This window comes from Mytilus edulis, chromosome 9, assembly GCF_963676685.1.
Source record: "Mytilus edulis chromosome 9, xbMytEdul2.2, whole genome shotgun sequence".
Classification (NCBI taxonomy): Eukaryota; Metazoa; Mollusca; class Bivalvia; order Mytilida; family Mytilidae; genus Mytilus; species Mytilus edulis.
In genome coordinates, this window is record NC_092352.1 from 45,239,609 (window position 1) to 45,263,865 (window position 24,257).

At 30.4% G+C, this 24,257-nt stretch overlaps 1 protein-coding gene across 7 annotated transcripts in view; it reads right to left on the minus strand.

Moving 5' to 3' along the window:
* LOC139488462 (protein CLEC16A-like) overlaps positions 1 to 24,257 on the minus strand; it is a 119,731-nt gene that overhangs the window by 37,906 nt on the left and 57,568 nt on the right. The gene's annotated exons all lie outside the window — the stretch shown is intronic.

Genomic DNA, 24,257 nt, shown 5'->3' on the forward strand with positions numbered 1-24,257 from the left:
CAATCATATGGCTAGACATGGGGGAATATATGTCAGTAGCTTGCATTGCACTGATCAAGACTTGATCGAGTACTTTCGAGTTGTGAGAGAACCATGTAAACAATAAATGAATAGATCTTGTTTTGTTTGATCAACTGTTGATTAACAGCATAAATCAATTGTGTTAGGCTATTAATGTCAACACTTTTAAATCCTTAAAGTATAATAGATTTTTTACATAAACTTTGATACTGAACTAAAATATCGCAAATTAATCATTTCTTGAACTATATCATAAATTGGTGAGGATAATGCATTGTTCTTATATCAACACTGGAAAATCCTATGTTTGTTGGTCTTCCTTAATCATTATTGACCTCAGATGATTGGGCTATTCTGTTAAGGTCTTATTCGGTCATACAGCTCCTTATGTTTCACACTATATACACATTCATGTCTTTGAAATGTTCAGCTTTGAATGTTCCTGATGAAACTAAATCAAGGAAAGTGCTTGAGAGGCCCAACATTTATAATGTGCATGGTTATTCATTAATAACTTCAGTATGAAGTTGCAAAAATTATTTTTCCATTTATTATGTTTGTAAGATAATAATTTCAGTTATGCAGTTCAATTAGTAAATACATCAACCACAACTGCAATGGCTAATAACTTTAACTTTAAAATACCTTATTTCATATAATAAACCAAAATAATGTTAAATAAACTATAAAACTGAAATAATCATGTCATCATTAGTGCCAAACATAAAAATTCTAAGTAGATTGTTTTATTATTCATAAACGATTTCATGAAAAATACATATTTACGGCATATGTACATATAATAATAAAGATTAACAACAGTGAAATATGTTATTTTCAATAAAGACTGTTGAAGAATTCATACTCTCTATCTTATTTATTAATTCAAAATTTAAAATTTTGTGTAAAAAAATCTGTTTTACCCAAGTCATATTTTTTTTTTAATTTATAAAGATACACTATGCAAATCTATACATAGTGCTTTTAAAATAACTATAAATTGAGTTTCAGTTAAAGGCATGCATTGGAAAAATTTGCATTCAGAAAAGCTATTCTTTTGAAACCTTAATTTTCTACATTTTTTTTATATTCATGAAACAGTTACATGCATGCACTGCTACATTTATCCTTTTTATAAAAGATTTTACATTCCATGCAGGATTAACCAAGGATGGTAGAGTGTTTAGCCTCACAAACTGAACATTGACATACCATGTTCAATTTGAAAACTGCAAAATGACTGTAAGTGGCCTTGCATATTCAACTTCAGATTTTCCTAATGTTTACTTGCATATTTTTCTGTTTTCTACTTTTAAAGTTGATCAAGACTACTTCAGACAATAAAATACCCTCCAAGCATAGACATAGACATGGAGTATTGAGCACTTTCCTCTATATAAATAAATGATGACACATTTCTTATCAGACAGCATGTGCATCAGATCAATAAATTATATTTCAATTTCCAAGAAATTTCTTACATAATAATAGGCTAATCATTGATCATTGTAAGGTATGCTTTTTTTTTTAACAAATTTTAAAGGATTATCCTGTCTATTTTCAGGATATCAAATAATTGTGGTTTCATGGTCTGCTATACATAGCTAAGATTAATACATGTGGTCTGTGCTAATTGTTTAACAAGTCTGTAAATATAATTATTTAAAAAGATATATAAATGTCAAGACATTAACAAATTCCTAAAAGTTATTTAATGAGTCCACAAGTTAATAGTCATTCTTTTTAAGACAAAAGTCAAAGTCCTTTATCATCTTTTTTATTTTGAAAATATCAAACATATACAAAAGAAATTGTTTAAGAATGAATAAACATATTCTTTTAGTTTATTGAGATATCCTAATTCATTTGACCTCATTACCTAATTAAAAAAATATATAAATTTATGTCTTGAGACAAAACACTTTGCAAGAAAAATAAGTGTTCCTAGAAGCTCATCGACATTAATGTCTACTTATAAAATCTTCACCAAAATTACCCTCTTGAAACCTGTAAGTGACTGACATATTTATTATAATTCAAATTGCATGGAATTTATAATGGCCACCAAGTTATCATTAACCATAATTTTGATAAAATATGATAACTTTAGGCAAAGGATTTATGAACCTTGCTTGAAGTGCATATTTTTTTCAAAAGCAGTTCAACACTATCAATAAGAACACAGATCCAATACCAACAAGTACAGCAAGGTTAGATTTAGGTGCAGTGAGCCATGGTGAATGATTTTATGAAGATAATTTAAAAAAAAGAAGTTCAAACAAGTATAATCAACCATGCAAAAGGTCAACTGATATACAGTTGTAGTAGTTTCAAGATCAAAATGGGCCAATTAGCAAATGTCAAAAACATTTAAAGTATGCAGTAACATGTATCAAATGACATAGACAATCTTAAACCATTATTTAATAAAGATTTTTTTTTATTAAAGTGTTCACAAAGCACCTTTGTTAGCCTTTTTTTTAAACAACAAACTAATCACATTAGTTTCAGGTAGAAGTTAAAGATTTATGACTTCCTTCTCTTTAACTATTGACTACATAACTGTAATTTTTCAAAATGGCTCTTGTACCTCAACATGGTTAAATAAGCTTATTTATCAATCAATCAGAATCAAGCTTTATATCTTATTGAAAATATCAACTTCCTTGAAACCAGAATTAAAAAAACAATATAGTTCCTTCCTCCCCTCCCCCCAAAATATTAATTGTGCCATTTTATAAGCTTGAAGCATAATGACCATTTAGTGTTAACATGTTTAACCATTTGTTTTTACCATTTTATGCAAACTAATTGCTGCTAGGAAAAGCAACTGATTATGGTAAGCCAACTTCACATTTTCACATTAACTTGATGTGTTGGTAGTAAAACGCAGAATAAATTATCCCCGAAAATTAGTTGGTTTACAGTAATTAATAGACCTGTATACCATTAAAATAAATGATAGACTAATTGTTTGTTTGTTGCATATCATCAATAAACATCAACATCAATACTTTATTGACAAGATGTATTTACCATTCTGAATAACTATACAGGTATTATGGACCAAAATTTATAAAATTACTGTAATTTCTCAAGACTGAAATGTTAGGGATTTGCAGTTCCAGGAACTAGTAATTATAACTTATTCAACAGAAATATGCATTGTTGTTTTGTCATAATGGTATGACTATCTAATGGTTTATGCATTTGTTTTTTTTAAATATTGGTAATATTAGCTTGTCACAGGCAGGTTCTATCTTCTTATCAGTGGCATTAGGTACAACAACAATATAAATGTTCCTTTTGTTTCCTGGAGAGGAACAATTTGTTTTTGTATAATTAAAAAACAATGATTTTAAAAGTTTATCAGATTTCTTTTTTTATTCTTTTTTTTATAAACATGATATTTGGTTACATTTTTATATAGGCCAAAATTTCAAAGTTGGTTTAGAGAATCATTTACTTTTTGCATACCTATGTAGAAAAAAAATACCAACATTTTATCTTGAAGTCCAGAGAAAGACTTTAAATAACCCTTACCCCAGAAGTAAAAGACTGAGGTTGTCACATCTATCAACGGCATTATACAGCTATGTATGCTGGAGGGAAAAAAGAAAGGTGATAAATGAACGATACAGGCCATACCTTATATATAACAACTAAAAAGGAAACATTTTTTGTAAATTGGTCCAAACTTTTACCAAACTTAAAACAGGATTAAAGGAATTCAATGAAAATTAAATTTTACATATCTGTCTACATCAAATCTATTTGAAAGTGCATCAGCTAATATCATGACTGTCAGTCTTTGATACAGTATAGGTTTAAGAAATGATTCTATCCTGCCATGCTCTATGCTCATTTTAACATGGGTAGGCATTATATTTGTTAATATCTTAATACCAAGCGTTAGCAAGGTATTAAATGTTTACAAATATAATGCCTACCCATGTTAAAATGAGCATAGAGCATGGCAGGATAGAATTATTTCTATTCTAATAGGAATATTTGAACTTTTCACTTCAAAGCTGACCTATAGTAGACGCTCGGAATGTCACCATTTTGATTTCATGAACCAAAAACGTTATAGAAAATCAGCAGTTTATCAATAAAAAAAGAACAGAAACATTTAAACTTACTTTTAGAATGTTTGAATTAATTTCCTAGCGAGCAACACCAACAAAAATGTCCATTTTTATCTCTGGCGTTGTTCAAAATTCATCTGACGTTGCCATTTCAATTGTGACGTCAATCACGTGCAGCCCATGTTCTATTTGAATTAGAACATGGCTTTGTACCCAAAGCTTAAGAAGAACGTCATATTAGAATACATATATATTTTTACTCATTATTTTGATGATTGTACCAGGGTAATACAATTGTAGTGACATTATTTTGACACAAGATTCTCAAGATTTAAATCATTTTTGTGCATACTTCATGTTAATTATGTATTTAGTTATTCCAATTGTTGAGCAATTCAAAATGGGAAGAATTAACTGAAGAAAAAATATAGTATTGGTATGGTTGACTATACTACGACTACATCCATTTCATTTGAACTTTGGTGGATAGTTGTCTCATTGCCTCATTTTTAAATTTCTTTCTTTTATTGTGTTGTTGTGTTTCCTCCTCATCACTGTATACATACTCCAAACCCATTTATCATCATTTTTTGAATAAATAAAAAAAAAAAAAAAAAAAAAATACCACAGGAAAGAAAAAACAAGGAAACACTTGAGAAAAATTCTCCTTAACCAATTAATTAAAACAAATCAGGATTAATCTTAAGTGTTTGTAAACCAAACAATTAATCATTTAAATTATATCTTAATATAGATTTAAAACCAGATGCTCCGCAGGGCGTAGCTTTATACGACCGCAGAGGTTAAACCCTGAACGGTTGGGACAAGTATGGACACAACATTCAAGCTGGATTCAGCTCTAAATTTGGATTGTGATTAAATAGTTGACACAGCATAGGTTTCTGACACAGAATGAATGTGTTCTAATGAACTTAAAATTTTTGTTTTCTCTTAGAGCAATTCACTATGCTGTTGAATATTAATCCTCTCAAAAAAATGTTTGAAGAAATTTTCTTTTTTATTTATGAAATTTCAAATGAGAAAAATTGAACCCAATTTTTTTAATCACAACCCCCTTTCCCTTATTCCAAAACTAATCTCAATTAAAATTTCTAATGGAGTTTGCAACAATAACTACTCATTTAAATACATCATAAAATATTAAGATGTAAAAAAACTGCTTGTTATCACTGAATGGTAAAGATTATTTTAATTTATCAGTTGGTAGTAAAAAGTGAATATACATTGTATATTGTATATAACAAAGATTTAAGTTGATTCTGGACAATGAAAGATAACTCCAATTAAAAAAAAATCTTGCTATTGCACAATATTTTGCAATTAGATATTTCTTGCTTACTATTCTGGACAAAGAAAGATAACTCTAATTAAAAAAAAATTTGCTATTTCACAATATTGTGCAATTAGATATTTCTTGCCATTGCGCAATACTGTGCAATTGAAAAGACTTGCTATTGCACAATACTTAATATAATAATTTTAGATCCTGATTTGGACCAACTTGAAAACTGGGCCCATAATAAAAAATCTAAGTACATTTTTGGATTCAGCATATCAAAGAACCCCAAGATTTCAATTTTTGTTAAAATAAGACTAAGTTTAATTTTGGACCCTTTGGACTTTAGTGTAGACCAATTTGAAAACAGGACCAACCAGATGCTCCGCAGGGCGTAGCTTTATACGACCGCAGAGGTTGAACCCTGAACGGTTGGGGCAAGTATGGACACAACATTCAAGCTGGATTCAGCTCTAAATTTGGATTGTGATTAAATAGTTGACACAGCATAGGTTTCTGACACAGAATGAATGTGTTCTAATGAACTTAAAATTTTTGTTTTCTCTTAGAGCAATTCACTATGCTGTTGAATATTAATCCTCTCAAAAAAATGTTTGAAGAAATTTTCTTTTTTATTCATGAAATTTCAAATGAGAAAAATTGAACCCAATTTTTTTAATCACATCCCCCTTTCCCTTATTCCAAAACTAATCTCAATTAAAATTTCTAATGGAGTTTGCAACAATAACTACTCATTTAAATACATCATAAAATATTAAGATGTAAAAAAACTGCTTGTTATCACTGAATGGTAAAGATTATTTTAATTTATCAGTTGGTAGTAAAAAGTGAATATACATTGTATATTGTATATAACAAAGATTTAAGTTGATTCTGGACAAAGAAAGATAACTCCAATTAAAAAAAATCTTGCTTTTGCACAATATTTTGCAATTAGATATTTCTTGCTTACTATTCTGGACAAAGAAAGATAACTCTAATTAAAAAAAAATTTGCTATTTCACAATATTGTGCAATTAGATATTTCTTGCCATTGTGCAATACTGTGCAATTGAAAAGACTTGCTATTGCACAATACTTAATATAATAATTTTAGATCCAGATTTGGACCAACTTGAAAACTGGGCCCATAAAAATCTAAGTACATTTTTGGATTCAGCATATCAAAGAACCCCAAGATTTCAATTTTTGTTAAAATCAGACTAAGTTTAATTTTGAACCCTTTGGACTTTAGTGTAGACCAATTTGAAAACAGGACCAAAAATGAAGAATCTACATACACAGTTAGATTTGGTATATCAAAGAACCCCATTTATTCAATTTTTGATGAAGTCAAACAAAGTTTAATTTTGGACCCCGATTTGGACCAACTTGAAAACTGGGCCAATAATCAAGAATCTAAGTACATTTTTAGATTCAGCATATCAAAGAACCTAACTGATTCATTTTTTGTCAAAATCAAACTAAGTTTAATTTTGGACCCTTTGGACCTTAATGTAGACCAATTTGAAAACGGGACCAAAAGTTAAGAATCTACATACACAGTCATGACAGTTAGATTCGGCATATCAAAGAACCCCAATTATTCAATTTTGATGAAATCAAACAAAGTTTAATTTTGGACCCTTTGGGCCCCTTATTCTGTTGGGACCAAAACTCCCAAAATCAATACCAACCTTCCTTTTATGGTCATAAACCTTGTGTTTAAATTTCATAGATTTCTATTTACTTATACTAACGTTATGGTGTGAAAACCAAGAAAAATGCTTATTTGGGTCCCTTTTTGGCCCCTAATTCCTAAACTGTTGGGACCTAAACTCCCAAAATCAATACCAACCTTCCCTTTGTAGTCATTAACATTGTGTTTAAATTTCATTGATTTCTATTTACTTAAACTAAAGTTATTGTGCGAAAACCAAGAAAAATGCTTATTTGGGTCCCTTTTTGGCCCCTAATTCCTAAACTGTTGGGACCTAAACTCCCAAAATCAATACCAACCTTCCCTTTGTAGTCATTAACATTGTGTTTAAATTTCATGGATTTCTATTTACTTATACTAAAGTTATGGTGCAAAAACCAAAAATAATGCTTATTTGGGCCCCTTTTTGGTCCCTAGTTCATAAACTGTTGTGACCTCAACTCCAAAAATCAATCCCAACCTTCCTTTTGTGGTCATAAACCTTGTGTTAAAATTTCATTGATTTCTATTAACTTATACTAAAGTTATTGTGCGAAAACCAAGAATAATGCTTATTTGGGCCCTTTTTTGGCCCTTAATTCCTAAACTGTTGGAACCAAAACTCCCAAAATCAATCCCAACCTTCCTTTTGTGGTCATGAAACTTGTGTCAAAATTTCATAGATTTCTATTCACTTAAACTAAAGTTATAGTGCGAAAACCAAGAAAATGCTTATTTGGGCCCTTTTTGGCCCCTAATTCCTAAAATGTTGGGACCAAAACTCCCAAAATCAATCCCAACCTTCCTTTTGTGGTCATAAACCTTGTGTTAAAATTTCATTGATTTCTATTCACTTTTACTAAAGTTAGAGTGCGAAAACTAAAAGTATTCGGACGACGACGACGACGCCAACGTGATAGCAATATACGACCAAAAAAATAAAATTTTTGCGGTCGTATAAAAATGAAGAATCTACATACACAGTTAGATTTGGTATATATCAAAGAACCCCATTTATTCAATTTTTGATGAAATCAAACAAAGTTCAATTTTGGACCCCGATTTGGACCAACTTGAAAACTGGGCCAATAATCAAGAATCTAAGTACATTTTTAGATTCAGCATATCAAAGAACCTAACTGATTCATTTTTTGTCAAAATCAAACTAAGTTTAATTTTGGACCCTTTGGACCTTAATGTAGACCAATTTGAAAACGGGACCAAAAGTTAAGAATCTACATACACAGTCATGACAGTTAGATTCGGCATATCAAAGAACCCCAATTATTCAATTTTGATGAAATCAAACAAAGTTTAATTTTGGACCCTTTGGGCCCCTTATTCTGTTGGGACCAAAACTCCCAAAATCAATACCAACCTTCCTTTTATGGCCATAAACCTTGTGTTTAAATTTCATAGATTTCTATTTACTTATACTAACGTTATGGTGCGAAAACCAAGAAAAATGCTTATTTGGGTCCCTTTTTGGCCCCTAATTCCTAAACTGTTGGGACCTAAACTCCCAAAATCAATACCAACCTTCCTTTTGTAGTCATTAACATTGTGTTTAAATTTCATTGATTTCTATTCACTTAAACTAAAGTTATTGTGCGAAAACCAAGAATAATGCTTACTTGGGCCCTTTTTTGGCCCCTAATTCCTAAACTGTTGAAACCAAAACTCCCAAAATCAATCCCAACCGTTCTTTTGTGGTCATAAACCTTGTGTCAAAATTTCATAGATTTCTATTAACTTAAACTAAAGTTATAGTGCGAAAACCAAGAAAATGCTTATTTGGGCCCTTTTTGGCCCCTAATTCCTAAAATGTTGGGACCAAAACTCCCATAATCAATACCAACCTTCCTTTTGTGGTCATAAACCTTGTGTCAAAATTTCATAGATTTCTATTAACTTAAACTAAAGTTATAGTGCGAAAACCAAGAAAATGCTTATTTGGGCCCTTTTTGGCCCCTAATTCCTAAAATGTTGGGACCAAAACTCCCAAAATCAATACCAACCTTCCTTTTGTGGTCATAAACCTTGTGTTAAAATTTCATAGATTTCCATTCACTTTTACTAAAGTTAGAGTGCTAAAACTAAAAGTATTCGGACGACGACGACGTGATAGCAACAAGAGTGCACACGCTGAAATGTCTCGCCTTCTTTACTTATCATTGATATTATGTTGATAGTCCTAAGTATAAAGCTTTATTAAAGACTGTCACATAAACTTAACATTAACCAAGATAACAAAACAAAGACCAATGAACCATGAAAATGAGGTCAAGGTCAGATGAACCATGCCAGGCAGACATGTACAGCTAACAATGCTTCCATACAACAAATATAGTTGACCTATTAGTTATAGTTTAAGAAAAATAGACCAAAACACAAAAACTTAACACTGAGCAATGAACCATGAAAATGAGGTCAAGGTCAAATAAAACCTGCGCGACTGACATATAGATCATAAAATATTTCCATACACCAAATATAGTTGACCTATGGCATATAGTATTAGATAAAAAGACCAAAACTCAAAAACTTAACTTTGACCACTGAACCATGAAATGAGGTCAAGGTCAGATGACATCTGCCCGCTAGACGTGTACACCTTACAATCATTCCATACAACAAATATAGAAGATCTATTGCATAAAGTATGAGAAAAACAGACCAAAACACAAAAATCTAACTATAACCACTGAACCATGAAAATGAGGTCAAGGTCAGATGACATCTGCCAGTTGGACATGTACACCTTACAGTCCTTCCATACACCGAATATACTAGCCCTATTGCTTATAGTATCTGAGATATGGACTTGACCACCAAAACTTAACCTTGTTCACTGATCCATGAAATGAGGTCGAGGTCAAGTGAAAACTGTCTGACGGGCATGAGGACCTTGCAAGGTACGCACATACCAAATATAGTTATCCAATTAGTTATAATAAGAGAGAATTTAACATTACAAAAAATATTAACTTTTTTTTCAAGTGGTCACTGAACCATGAAAATGAGGTCAAGGACATTGGACATGTGACTGACGGAAAGTTCGTAACATGAGGCATCTATATACAAAGTATGAAGCATCCAGGTCTTCTACCTTCTAAAATATAAAGCTTTTAAGAAGTTAGCTAACGCCGCCGCCGTAGCCGCCGCCGCCGCCGGATCACTATCCCTATGTCGAGCTTTCTGCAACAAAAGTTGCAGGCTCGACAATATACGACGAAAAAATTTTCAAATTTTGCGGTCGTATAATAATTAAACATTGTCTGTTCAGCAATTATCCTAATAAAAATACAATGGGTTTTTGTTAAAAAAAATAATTTATAGTTCCATGAACCTGACCATTTCTAATGCATTAGAATAACACTTGATCCTTTTTCAAACAAAAAAAGTCAAGATATATTTGTAAATAATACAATCTTTGTAACAACAGGTTGCTATCTGTACCTAAACCGTGTATATCAATAAGTTCAGGGCAACATATAATAAGGAAAAGAACAATTGATAGAGTCTTGTGTGTGGTCTTTTACTGAGAATTATTTCAGTTTCATTTCTAAACAAATTCTAATCTTATTTATTCCATAGTGATCAAATTAACATATATGTAAAATTAGAAAACGAAAAATGGCAACCTCAAATTATCAATTCTTTTTTTTTCACCAACTAGAAAAGAAAGAGGTAATATTTAATTTTTTTAATCTATTCCCATTCTTTTTTTGTAAACTGTGCCATCTAAATATATACATATAACAAATTTGACCTGCTTCGGTAAAATCCAAGGTCAACTAGATACAACACAAATTCACCTGCCTGCACCAGAATTGCACAATAAAGTCATTATACATTTTCTTGGAATTCATGTGACATATTTGGTGCTCCAGGGACATTGACTTACAACACTTTAAGTGTTTTGATGGGTTTGTACTATATATAGGAGAAAACTTAGAAGTTCATTATTTTTGAAGCATGGTTTGAGCATAAATCAATTGTGTTCCGCTATTAATGTCAACACTTTTAAATCCTTAAAATATAATAGATTTTTTACATAAATGTTGAGACTGAACTAAAATTATAGCAAATTAATCATTTCTTGCCCTATATCAGAAATTGGTGAGGATAATGCATTGTTCTTAAATCAACACTGGAAAATCATATGTTTGTTGGTCTTCCTTAATAATTATTGACCTCAGATGATTGGGCTATTCTGTTAAGGTCTTATTTGGTCATATATATCTCCTTATGTTTCATCCTATATACACATACATGTCTTTAAAATGTTCAGCATTGAATGTTCCTGATGAAGCCAAATCAAGGAAAGTGCTTGAGAGGCCTAACATTTATAATGTGGTTATTCATTATGAAGTTGCAAACATTATTTTTTTCATTTCTCATGTTTGTAAGATAATTCTGTTCAGTTATGCAGTTCAAATAGTAAATACATCAATCATAACTGCAATGGCTAACAACTTTAGTAAATACATCAACCATAACTGCAATGGCTATAATAACTTCAACTTTAAAATACCTTATTTCATATAATAAACCAAAATAATGTTAAATAAACTATAAAACTGAAATAATCATGTCAGCATCAGTGCCAAACATAAGAGAAGATTTTTTTTATTATTCAAAAGCATTTCATGAAAAAGACATATTAAGGGCATATGTATATATAATAAAAAAGATTAACAACAGTGAAATATGTTATTTTCAATGAAGACTCAACAGTGAAACATGTTATTTTCAATAAAGACTGTTGAAGAATTCATACTCTCTATATAACTATTCAAAATTTAAAATTTTGTGTAAAAAATTCTGTTTTACCCAAGTCATATTTTTTTTAATTTATAAAGATACGCTATGCAAATCTATACATGATGCTTGATAACTATAAATTGTGTTTCAGTTAAAGGCATGCATTGGAAAAATTTGCATTCAGAAAAGCTATTCATTTGAAACCTTAATTTTCTACATTTTTTTATATTCATGAAACAGTTACATGCATGCACTGCTACATTTATCCTTTTTATAAAAGATTTTACATTTAATGCAGGATTAACCAAGGGTGAGAGAGTGTTTAGCCTCAAAAACTGAACATTGATTTACAATGTACAATGTGAAAACTGCAAAATGACTCTCTAAGTGACCTTGCATATTCAACCATGCAAAAGGTCAACTGATATACAGTTTTTTTCCTTAAATAGTAGTAGTTTCAAGATCAAAATCAGCCAATTAGCAAATGTCAAAGACATTTAAAGTATGCAGTAACATGTATCATATGACATAGACAATCTTAAACCATTATTTAATAAAGGATTTTTTTTATTAAAGTGTTCACAAAGCACCTTTGTTAGCCTTTTTTTTTTAAACAACAAACTAATCACATTAGTTTCAGGTAGAAGTTAAAGATTTATGACTTCCTTCTCTTTTAACTATTGACTACATAACTGTAATTTTTCAAAATGGCTCTTGTACCTCAACATGGTTAAATAAGCTTATTTATCAATCAATCAGAATCAAGCTTTATATCTTATTGAAAATATCAACTTCCTTGAAACCAGAATTAAAAAAACAATATAGTTCCTTCCTCCCCTCCCCCCAAAATATTGATTGTGCCATTTTATAAGCTTGAAGCATAATGACCATTTAGTGTTAACATGTTTAACCATTTGTTTTTACCATTTTATGCAAACTAATTGCTGCTAGGAAAAGCAACTGATTATGGTAAGCCAACTTCTCAGTGAATTATTTTCCTAATTTTCACATTTACTTGATGTGTTAGTAGTAAAACGCAGAATAAATTATCCCCGAAAATTAGTTGATTTACAGTAATTAATAGACCTATATACCATTAAAATAAATGATAGACTAATTGTTTGTTTGTTGCATATCATCAATAAACATTAACATCAATACTTTATTGACAAGATGTATTTACCATTCTGAATAACTATACAGGTATTATGGACCAAAATTTATAAAATTACTGTAATTTCTCAAGACTGAAATGTTAGGGATTTGCAGTTCCAGGAACTAGTAATTATAACTTATTCAACAGAAATATGAATTGTTGTTTTGACATAACAGTATCTAATGATTTATGCATTTGTTTTTTTTAAATATTGGTAATATTATCTTGTCACAGGCAGGTTCTATCTTCTTATCAGTGTCATTAGGTACAACAACAATATAAATGTTCCTTTTGTTTCCTGGAGAGGAACAATTTGTTTTTGTATAATTGAAAAAAAAAAAGATTTAAAAAGTTTATCAGATTTCTTTTTTTATTCTTTTTTTTTTTAAACATGATATTTGGTTACATGTTTATATAGGCTTAAATTTCAAAGTTGGTTCAGAGAATCCCTTACTTTTTGCATACCTATGTAAAAAAAAAATACCAACATTTTATCTTGAAGTCCAGAGAAAGACTTTAACCCTTACCCCAGAAGTAAAAGACTGAGGTTGTCACATCTATCAATGGCATTATACAGCTATAACAACTAAAAAGGAAACATTTTTTGTAAATTGGTCCAAACTTTTACCAAACTTAAAACAGAATATTATGAACTTTGGTGGATAGTTGTCTCATTGCTTCATTTTAAAATTTCTTTGTTTTAATGTGTTGTTGTGTTTCCTCCTCATCAATGAAAACATACTACAAATCTATTTATCGTCATTTTTTTTTATAAAAAAATAAATAAAGAATAAAAATACCGCAGGAAAGAAAAAACAAGGAAACACTTGAGAAAAATTCTCCTTAACCAATTAATTAAAACAAATCAGGATTAATCTTAAGTGTTTGTAAACCAAACAATAAATCATTTAAATTATATCTAAATATAGATTTTAAATAACTAAACATGTCTGTTCAGCAATTATCCTACAAAAATACAATGGGTTTTTGTTAAAAAAATAATTTATAGTTCCATGAACCTGACCATATCTAATGCATTAGAATAACACTTGATCCTTTTTCAAACAAAAAAAGTCAAGATATATTTGTAAATAATACAATCTTTGTAACAGCAGGTTCCTATCTGTACCTAAACCGTGTATATCAATAAGTTCAGGGCAACATATAATAAGGAAAAGAACAATTGTTAGAGTCTTGTGTGTGGTCTTTTACTGAGAATTATTTCAGTTTCATTCCAAATTCTAATCCTATTAATTCCATAGCGACCAAATCAACATATATGTAAAATTAGTAAACGAAAAATGTCAACCTCAAGTTATCATCAATTCTTTTTTTTGTCACCTACTAGAAAAGATAATAAAAGGTAATATTTCATTTTTTTGTAATCTATTCCCATTCTTTTTTGTAAACTGTGCCATCTAAATATATACATATAACAAATTTGACCTGCTTTGGTAAAATTCAAGGTCAACTAGATACAACACAAATTCACCTGCCTGCAGCCGAATTGCACAATAAAGTCATTATACATTTTCTTGGAATTCATGTGACATATTTGGTGCTCCAGGGACATTGACTTACAACACTTTAAGTGTTTTGATGGGTTTATACTATATATAGGAGAAAACTAAAAAGTTCATTATTTTTGGTTGAAGTATGGTTTGAGTTAATAGAAGGCTAACTCCTGATTCTCTGGCCCTTAGAAAGTTTCATTTCTGAGACACTGCATCCTATTCAAATTTCATATAGTTTTTATTTTCAAAATATTCTGTCAATAAAATGCTTTGCCAGGTGCAGCTTAATATGACCTCAGAGGTCAAACCATGAAAAGTTATGGCAAGTGAGGTCAAACCATGAAAAGTTATGGCAAGTATTGGCACTTCATTCAAGATTGATATAGCTTTGAATTTGGATTAAATATTTGACACCAAATAGGGTTTTGAAACTGAATGAATGTGGTCAAAGAACTGAACAATTTTAATTTGGGCTTACATATATAATGGTCCATTATCCAAAAGCTAAATACACTATTTAAATTCAGCATATCCAAGTATATCAAGTATGAATTAAGTTTTTTGTTTTCATAAAAAAAAAATATACCGTATATATAATTTTGGATCCGTTGGATTTCAATGAAGTCCAATTTAATAACTAAGCTCAAAATCCTAAATCTAATCACACGGTTAGATTGAGCATATTAAAGAACCCCAAGAATTGAAGACTGAATGAATTAAAACTCAAAATTGGTCAAGAAATTGGAATTTGATACAAAAAATTAGAAAAGTATTATTTGGCCTTATTTTCATAATATAAATGGTTATGCTACGAAACCGCAAAAATTAATCTCAACTATCCTTTTTTTGGTATGGAACCTTGTGGTACAATTTCAGGGAGTATCATTCATCTTTTTTTTGCCTCTTATTTGTAAACTGGATGAGTTAGGACAAATTAATTGCAACAATTTTTTTTTGTGGTCATATTAAAAGGATCCTACAATGAATCACTTTCATTTGGTTCCAAAAAAAAGTTATATCTATTCCTTGAGCTGTTGTTTGTTCTATGGTAGGGTTGTTGTCGCTTTGACATATTCCCCATTTCCTTTCTCAACTTTGTTGAAAGTATTTTATCTTTAAAAATATGTATTTCTATTTTGTTCATTTGTAATCGATATGTTCTTTTTAACCTTGCCAGAATTAGTGGTTCTACAACTGAAAGGATAAAATTACCATAGTTGCCTTAAGTGTGAAATGTTTATTGCAGTGATTTGCAGTTCCAGCAATTAGTATATATAATTCAACAGAAATATGCATTGTTGTTTTAACATAACAGTAACTAATGATTTATGCATTTGTTTTTTTTAAATATTGGTAATATCATCTTGACACGGACAGGTTTTATCTTCTTATATTTATCACTAGGTACAATAGCAGTCTTATTTGTTCCTTATGAATCATGGGGAAGAACAATTTGTTTTTTGTACCATTGAACAAAAACAATGATTGAAAAGTTGAACTGATTTCTTTTTCATTCTTTTTTTTAAAAACATATTTGGTTACATGTTTATATATAGTTAAGTTTGATCGATGGTTAGGAAAAATCACTTAGGTTTTGCATACCTCTAGAAAGAGTACAGCAACATGTTTAGAATTAGGGGAAGGGGGAGAGAAAGATACACGCCATACCTACTAGATATTAAAACTAAAAACTTTACAGGAAGGAATCATTTATGGTAAATTGGTCAAAACATTTTCCAAAGTTAAACAAAATTAAAGAAATTCAATGAAAATTAAAATTTAAAAAGGGCCCTTTTTTCTTAAAAGACTTATTGATGAATGTTAAAATTAGAACTGTTCTTCCTAAATCATTTCATCATTATTTACATTCTTTCAACTGTGATATAGTGATTTGCAACTTAAAGTTTTATATATTTTCTTTTCTTCAATGAAATTCTGCAAACAAATTTAAATCTGCCATTGCATAAGATTGGATAATACATTTATGCTATATCAAAATGCTATATCAAATCTATTCAGAGAATGGGGAGAATTACATGATGAAAAATCTAGTTATTTACATTCACTTCATTTGAACTCTTGTGGATAGTTGTCTCATTTGCAATCAATGTTATTGCAATCATAAGCATTTCTCCTCATTTTTAAATTTCAATGTTTTATCATGTTGTTTTATTTATGTTGCCTCTTTAATGTAGACTGCACATCTATTGACAGGAAAGAAAACAACAAGGAAACACTAGAGAAAAATTCTACTTAACCAATTAATTAAAACAAATCAGGATTAATCTTGAGTTTTTTTGTAAACCAAACAATAAATCATTTAAATTATATCTAAATATAGATTTTTAAAAATTAAACATTGTCTGTTCAGCAATTATCCTAATAAAAATACAATGGGTTTTTGTTAAAAAAAATAATTTATAGTTCCATGAACCTGACCATATCTAATGCAATAGAATAACACTTAATCCTTTTTCAAACAAAAAAAAGTCAAAATATATTTGTAAATAATACAATCTTTGTAACAACAGGTTCCTATCTGTACCTAAACCGTGTATATCAATAAGTTCAGGGCAACATATAATAAGGAAAAGAACAATTGATAGAGTCTTGTGTGTGGTCTTTTTCTGAGAATTATTTCAGTTTCATTCCTAATCGAATTCTAATCTCATTAATTCCATAGGGACCAAATTAACATAAATGAAAAATTAGTAAACGAAAAATGTCAACCTCAAATTATCTATCAATTCTTTTTTTCGTCACCTCCTAGAGAAGAAATATGTAATATTTCATTTTTTTCAATCTATTCCCATTCTTTTTTGTAAAACTATGCAATCTAAATATATACATATAACAAGTTTGACCTGCTTTGGTGAAATTCAAAGCCAACTAGATGCTACACAAATGCACCTGCCTGCAGCCTAATTGTAAGTCATTATACATTTTCTTGGAATTCATGTGACAGATAAGGTGCTCCAGGGACATTGACTTACAACACTGCAAGTGTTTTGATGGGCTTCATATGAGGAGAAAACTTAAAAGTTCATTATATTTGTTGAAGCATGGTTTGGGTGTTTAGAAGGCTAACTCCTGGTTCTCTGATCCTTAGGAAGTTTCATTTCTGAGAAACTGCATCCTATTTAAATTTAAATTTCATATAGTTTTTTATTTTCAAAATATTAAAGACCTATTTTTTTTCTTCTGATTATTATTATTTTCTTCTGCCAAATTTTATTATTGCTTAAAATGTTTGTTTCGCAATATGTCGCTAAGATATTTCTTATATAGTATCATACAGTTTCTGCGCTTTTTGTTTTCACCCATTCTAAAACAAATACTTTTCTTTGAAGGAGTTATCTCCCCGAACACTATTTTCCTTGTGACTACATCTCCTCCATAACCGTAAAAGAAAGCGACAAATTCATTTTATAAAATTGCTGGTTATTCTTTCGCATGATTTGTCTTATTTTGAACACTCCATATGAGAGTTATTGCCCCTTATGCATTTGATATAAGTGATATGCATTTCTATCTTGTAAACCATAAGTGATAGAGACCTAGGATCTTCTGATTTAAGGTCCTTGGTAAAATAAAAAATGAAAATTAGGTCAAGGTCAAAGGTCAAGGTCATTCTTAATTTTGATTTTGACTTTTTTTCACTTTTTTTCTAAAACCTTTTAAGATATTGACAAATAATTTTTACTACATTGTTAGTTGCGACATGTCATAACATGCTAATTTTGGTTGAGAGGGTGTGTAAACAATAAATTTGAGTTTTGGCCCATCTTATATTTAGAATTATGTGTAAAGTGATAGAACTCATTAACCATACATATTAAAGACCAATGGTCTTTTGATTTGAGGTCCTTGGTTTATGACTGAAATTAAAGTCAAGGTCATTGGTTGATTGGACGTTCTAGATTTTGACCTTTGCTATAAATTCATATTTATACATTATAAATCAATAGGAACTGACATTTTAAACTGAAGTTTGATGTTTTCCTATATATATTGTTATTGGTGGAAAGACCTTCAATTGTTCTCTGAACAATTAGTTTTTAATTTTGACCTTATTTTCTTATATGGTTATGGGTCATAACCTCAAACATCTTTTTTTTCGGTATGGAACCTTGTAGTACAATTTCAGAGAGATCCACCTATTTTTTGCTTCTTATTTGTAAATAGGCCGAGTTAGGACAATAATTGCAACAAAAATAATTTTGGGGTAAAAAAACTAGAGGCTCTAAAGAGCCTGTGTCGCTCACCTTGGTCTATGTGCATAATTTAAACAAAGGACACAAATGGATTCATGACAAAATTCTATTTTGGTGATGGTGATGTGTTTGAAGTTCTTACTTTACTGAACGATTTTGCTTCTTACAATTATATCTATCATGAACTTTGCCCATTAGTAACAGAGAACTATATTTGGTAAAAATTTACATAAATTTACCAAATTAATGAAAATTGTTAAAAATTGACTATAAAGGACAATAACTCCTTAAGGGGTCAATTGACCATTTAGGTCATGTTGACTTATTTGTAGATCTTACTTTGCTGAACATTATTGCTGTTTACAGTTTATCGCTATCTATAATAGTATTCAAGATAACCAAAAACGGCAAAATTTCTTTAAAAATTACCAATTGGAGGGCAGCAACCCAACAACCAGTTGTCCAATTCATCTGAAAAATTCAGGACAGATAGATATTGACTTGATTAACAATTTAACTTCTTGTCAGATTTGCTCTTGATGCTTTGGTTTCATAGTTATAAGCCAAAAACTGCATTTTACCCCTATGTTCTATTTTTAGCCGTGGCGGCCATCTTGGTTGAATGGCCAGGTCATCGGACACATTTTTCAAACTAGATACCCCAAAGATGATTGTGGCCTAGTAGTTTCAGTGGAGATTTTGTAAAAGATTACTTAGATTTATGAAAAATGGTTAAAGATTGACTATAAAGGGCAATAACTCCTAAACGGGTCAACTGACCATTTTGGTCATGTTGACTTATTTGTAGATCTTACTTTGCTGAACATTATTGCTGTTTACAATTTATCTCTATCTATAATAATATTCAAGATAATAACCAAAAACAGCAAAATTTCCTCAAAATTACCAATTCAGGGGCAGCAACCCAACAACCGATTGACCGATTCATCTGAAAATTTCAGGGCAGATAGATCTTGACCTGATAAACATTTTTATCCCATGTCAGATTTCCTCAAAATGCTTTGGTTTTTGAGTTATAAGCCAAAAACTGCATTTTACCCCTATGTTCTATTTTTAGCGGTGGCGGCCATCTTGGTTGGTTGACCAGGTCACGCCACACATTTTTTAAACTAGATACCCCAAAGATGATTGTGGCCAAGTTTGGATTGATTTGGCCCAGTAGTTTCAGAGGAGAAGATTTTTGTAAAAGATTACTTTAATTTACAAAAAATGGTTAAAAATTGACTATAAAGGGCAATAACTCCTAAACGGGTCAACTGACCATTTTGGTCATGTTGACTTATTTGTAGATCTTACTTTGCTGAACATTATTGCTGTGTACAGTTTATCTCTATCTATAATAATATTCAAGATAATAACCAAAAACACCAAAATTTCCTCAAAATTACCAATTCAGGGGGAGCAACCCAACAACCGATTGACCGATTCATCTGAAAATTTCAGGGCAGATAGATCTTGACCTGATAAACATTTTTATCCCATGTCAGATTTCCTCAAAATGCTTTGGTTTTTGAGTTATAAGCCAAAAACTGCATTTTACCCCTTTGTTCTATTTTTAGCCGTGGCGGCCATCTTGGTTGGTTGACCAGGTCACGCCACACATTTTTTAAACTAGCTACCCCAAAGATGATTGTGGCCAAGTTTGGATTAATTTGGCCCAGTAGTTTCAGAGGAGAAGATTTTTGTAAAAGATTACTTTAATTAACGAAAAATGGTTAAAAATTGACTATAAAGGGCAATAACTCCTAAACGGGTCAACTGACCATTTTGGTCATGTTGACTTATTTGTAGATCTTACTTTGCTGAACATTATTGCTGTTTACAGTTTATCTCTATCTATAATAATATTCAAGATAATAACCAAAAACAGCAAAATTTCCTCAAAATTACCAATTCAGGGGCAGCAACCCAACAACCGATTGACCGATTCATCTGAAAATTTCAGGGCAGATAGATCTTGACCTGATTAACATATTTACCCCATGTCAGATTTGCTCTAAATGCTTTGGTTTTTTAGTTATAAGCCAAAAACTGCATTTTACCCCTATGTTCTATTTTTAGCCGTGGCGGCCATCTTGGTTGGTTGACCGGGTCACGCCACACATTTTTTAAACTAGATACCCCAATGATGATTGTGGCCAAGTTTGGTTTGATTTGGGCCAGTAGTTTCAGAGGAGAAGATTTTTGTAAAAGTTAACGACGACGGACGACGACGACGGACGACGACGGACGACGGACGCCGGACGCCAAGTGATGAGAAAAGCTCACTTGGCCCTTCGGGCCAGGTGAGCTAAAAAAGGATCTTTCAATAAATCAAAGTCCTTCACTTTCATCTGGTACTGAAAAAAATATTTTGAAGTTACATCTATTCATTGAAAATATTTTATCATTAAAAATATGTACTACTTTTTTGTTTATTTGTAAATGGTATGTTCTTTCTAACCTTGCCAGAATTAGTGGTTTAACAACTGAAAGGATAAAATAACCATACATCTTTTTTATAGTTGCGTAAGTATGAAATGTTTGTGATTTGCAGTTCCATGAACCAATATATCTAATATACAGTCACTGACTCAGACGTACTTATAAATATAATAATTTTCTGTGACTGTATCTTGCATTAATTTGTAGGATCCTTTACTATAGATAATTGAGCTGATCTGTAACAATAACATCTACATGCCTTATATATCATGTACTGTAGTACGACGCTAGATTAAAACTGACGAGGAAAGGTAACACACGACCAACGAAAGCTTTATTATTGTGAAGCCCAGGTGGTCGTGTGGTCTAGCAGGACGGCTAAAGTGCAGGCGATTAGGTGTCACGATATCTCAGTTAACATGGGTTCGAATCCCTGCGAGTGAAGAACAGATCTAAAATTGTTGGGTTGATGTTTAGACGAGTTGTAATATACATTGTTGTTTTGACATAACGGTAACTAATGATTTATGCATTTGTTTTTTTTCAAATATTGGCAATAAAATCTTGTCACAGACAAGTTCTATCTTCTTATCTGTGTCATAAAGTACAAACAACAGTCTAAACTGTTCCTTTTGTATCATGGAGAAGAACAATTTGTTTTTGTATAATTGAAGAAAAAAAATGATTTAAAAGTTTATCTGATTTCTTTTTTTATTCTTTTTTTTTTAAAAACATATTTGGTTACATGCTTATATAAGGTTACATTTTAATGATGGTAAGGACAAATCACTCACTTTTTGCATACCTATAGAAAGAGTACACCAACGTATTTTGCAAGTTTCTAAAGCAAGACTAACCTTTACTCCAAAAGTAAAAGACTAAAGGGTCCCATATCAGAGAAGACATCAATCTGACAACAACATTGAACAGTTTTATGCTGAGAAAATAAATACAACAATTTGTAAAGGATTCTGTGGAACAGTGAGTCTTGCCTCTGATTGCTGCTGTCAGTGTTAATTGTAATCAGATTGACAAAAAAAAAGTAAAAAAATTCACACAAGAAAACTAACAGTCTGGCTGTAGACTTCTATTTAATGTCTTTCTTTATTTATTGTGTTGTTCTCATTAGTGTACATTTCGCATTCATTCCCCCCTTTACTTTTATATAAAAATTTTAAAAAACACAGAAATATTACAGGAACAAAAATCAAGGAAACACTTAACAAAAATTCTACTTAACCCATATATTAAAACAAATCAGGATAAATCTTTGTTTAGTTTTTAAACCAACCAATTAATTATTTAAATTACCGGTATGTTTAAATATAGATTTAAAATAATTAAACATGTTTATTCAGCAATTATCCAAAAATATACAATGGGTTTTTGTTAAAAAATAATTATAGTTCCATGAACCGGACCATATCTAATGCAAAAGAACATCACATGATCTTTTTTCCAACCAAAAACCTCCATAGATATTTGTAAATAATACAATCTTTGTAACAACAGGTTCCTATCTGTACCCTAACCGAATATATCAATTAGTACAGGGGGATATATAATAAGGAAAAAGAACAATTGATAGAGTCTTGTGTGTGGTCTTTTTCTGAGAATTATGTTAGTTTCATTTCCAAATTCTAATCCTTTTAATTCAAGATAGCGACCAAATCAACATATATGTAAATGAAATAAAAAATGTCACGGCATATAACTGAATTATTTATCCTTTCTTTTTTTGACACATCCCTATTGTTTAGAAAAGAAAGGTCATATTTACTTTTTAATATATTCATTTTTGTTGTATAAATCTATGCCATCTTACAGTGACTTGACTGTGAGTGTTGCTATCCACCAATTGCAATTTGTTTTTATAAAATCAAATTGTTCAACTGGTCAGAAATTTGAACTAACTGCTGTAGAAAACCACAGTCAAGTAGTGACAGTGCAAGGTGATAAAATAAAACATACTTACAATCCTATAAGACTTTAACTCCACTTTAATGATATTAGGACAAAATCAGTTTATCAGTTTGTATAGGTATATTACAGTCATTTCCATGCTGAAGGAACTGTTATTATTTTGAATTGCTATAAAAATGTCCAAACTAAGCTTTCATATAGTTTTTCTTTCTAAAAGTATTCTATATTCATAAGAATCAGACATTATGTGAATTAAAACATTTCATATTCAGTAAAATATGTGTAAAATTGCAATATGTTTGTAGGAAGTTTCCATGGTGAGATAATAATTTTTTTTCTTTCAAAAAGTCTTTATTCAAAAGAATAATATTTTAGGTTATCTCCCCATGGAAACTTATCAAGAGCATATATTGTTATTTCACACATATTTTACTGAATATATGATGTCTTATTTAAAAGGATATCTGATTCTTATGAATATAGAATACTTTTAGAAAGAAAAACTACAGGTAATCTTAGTTTGGACATTTTGTATAGCAATTCAAAATAATGACAGTTCCTTCACCATGGAAATGACTGTAATATACCTATACAAACTGATAAACTGATTTTGTCACAATATCATTAAAGTGGAGTTAAAGTCTTATAGGATTGTAAGTATGTTTTATTTTATCACCTTGCACTGTCACTACTTGACTGTGGTTTTCTATTCCAATTTTGATAGTAAATGATGAAATTAAAAAGGCATTATATAAACATGTAAATTATGCAAAGCATTCAAAGTCAATGACCCATGACAAAATGTCAATGGAAAGTCAGAAATGCTAATGCTGACATTAACTAAATGTCATATACCATTGGCTTATAAGTGGTTTTCTCTTCATGAGTCTTCACACAAACTCTACTTGTAAACTATTCATAGTCAAGGAACCATTAGGTAGGGTAGGGTCATATAATCTTCATGAAAATTAGATGAACCAATGCTTATACATCAGTATTGACTACCAATAATAGTTCCCTTTACAAATGACCTGATCAAAAACTAAAAACAAATAAACTAAGCAAAAGTTTCAAAGTCAATAGACCATTATTGAGCAGGTAGGGCCAATTGGATGTGTCAATGCTAATATGAA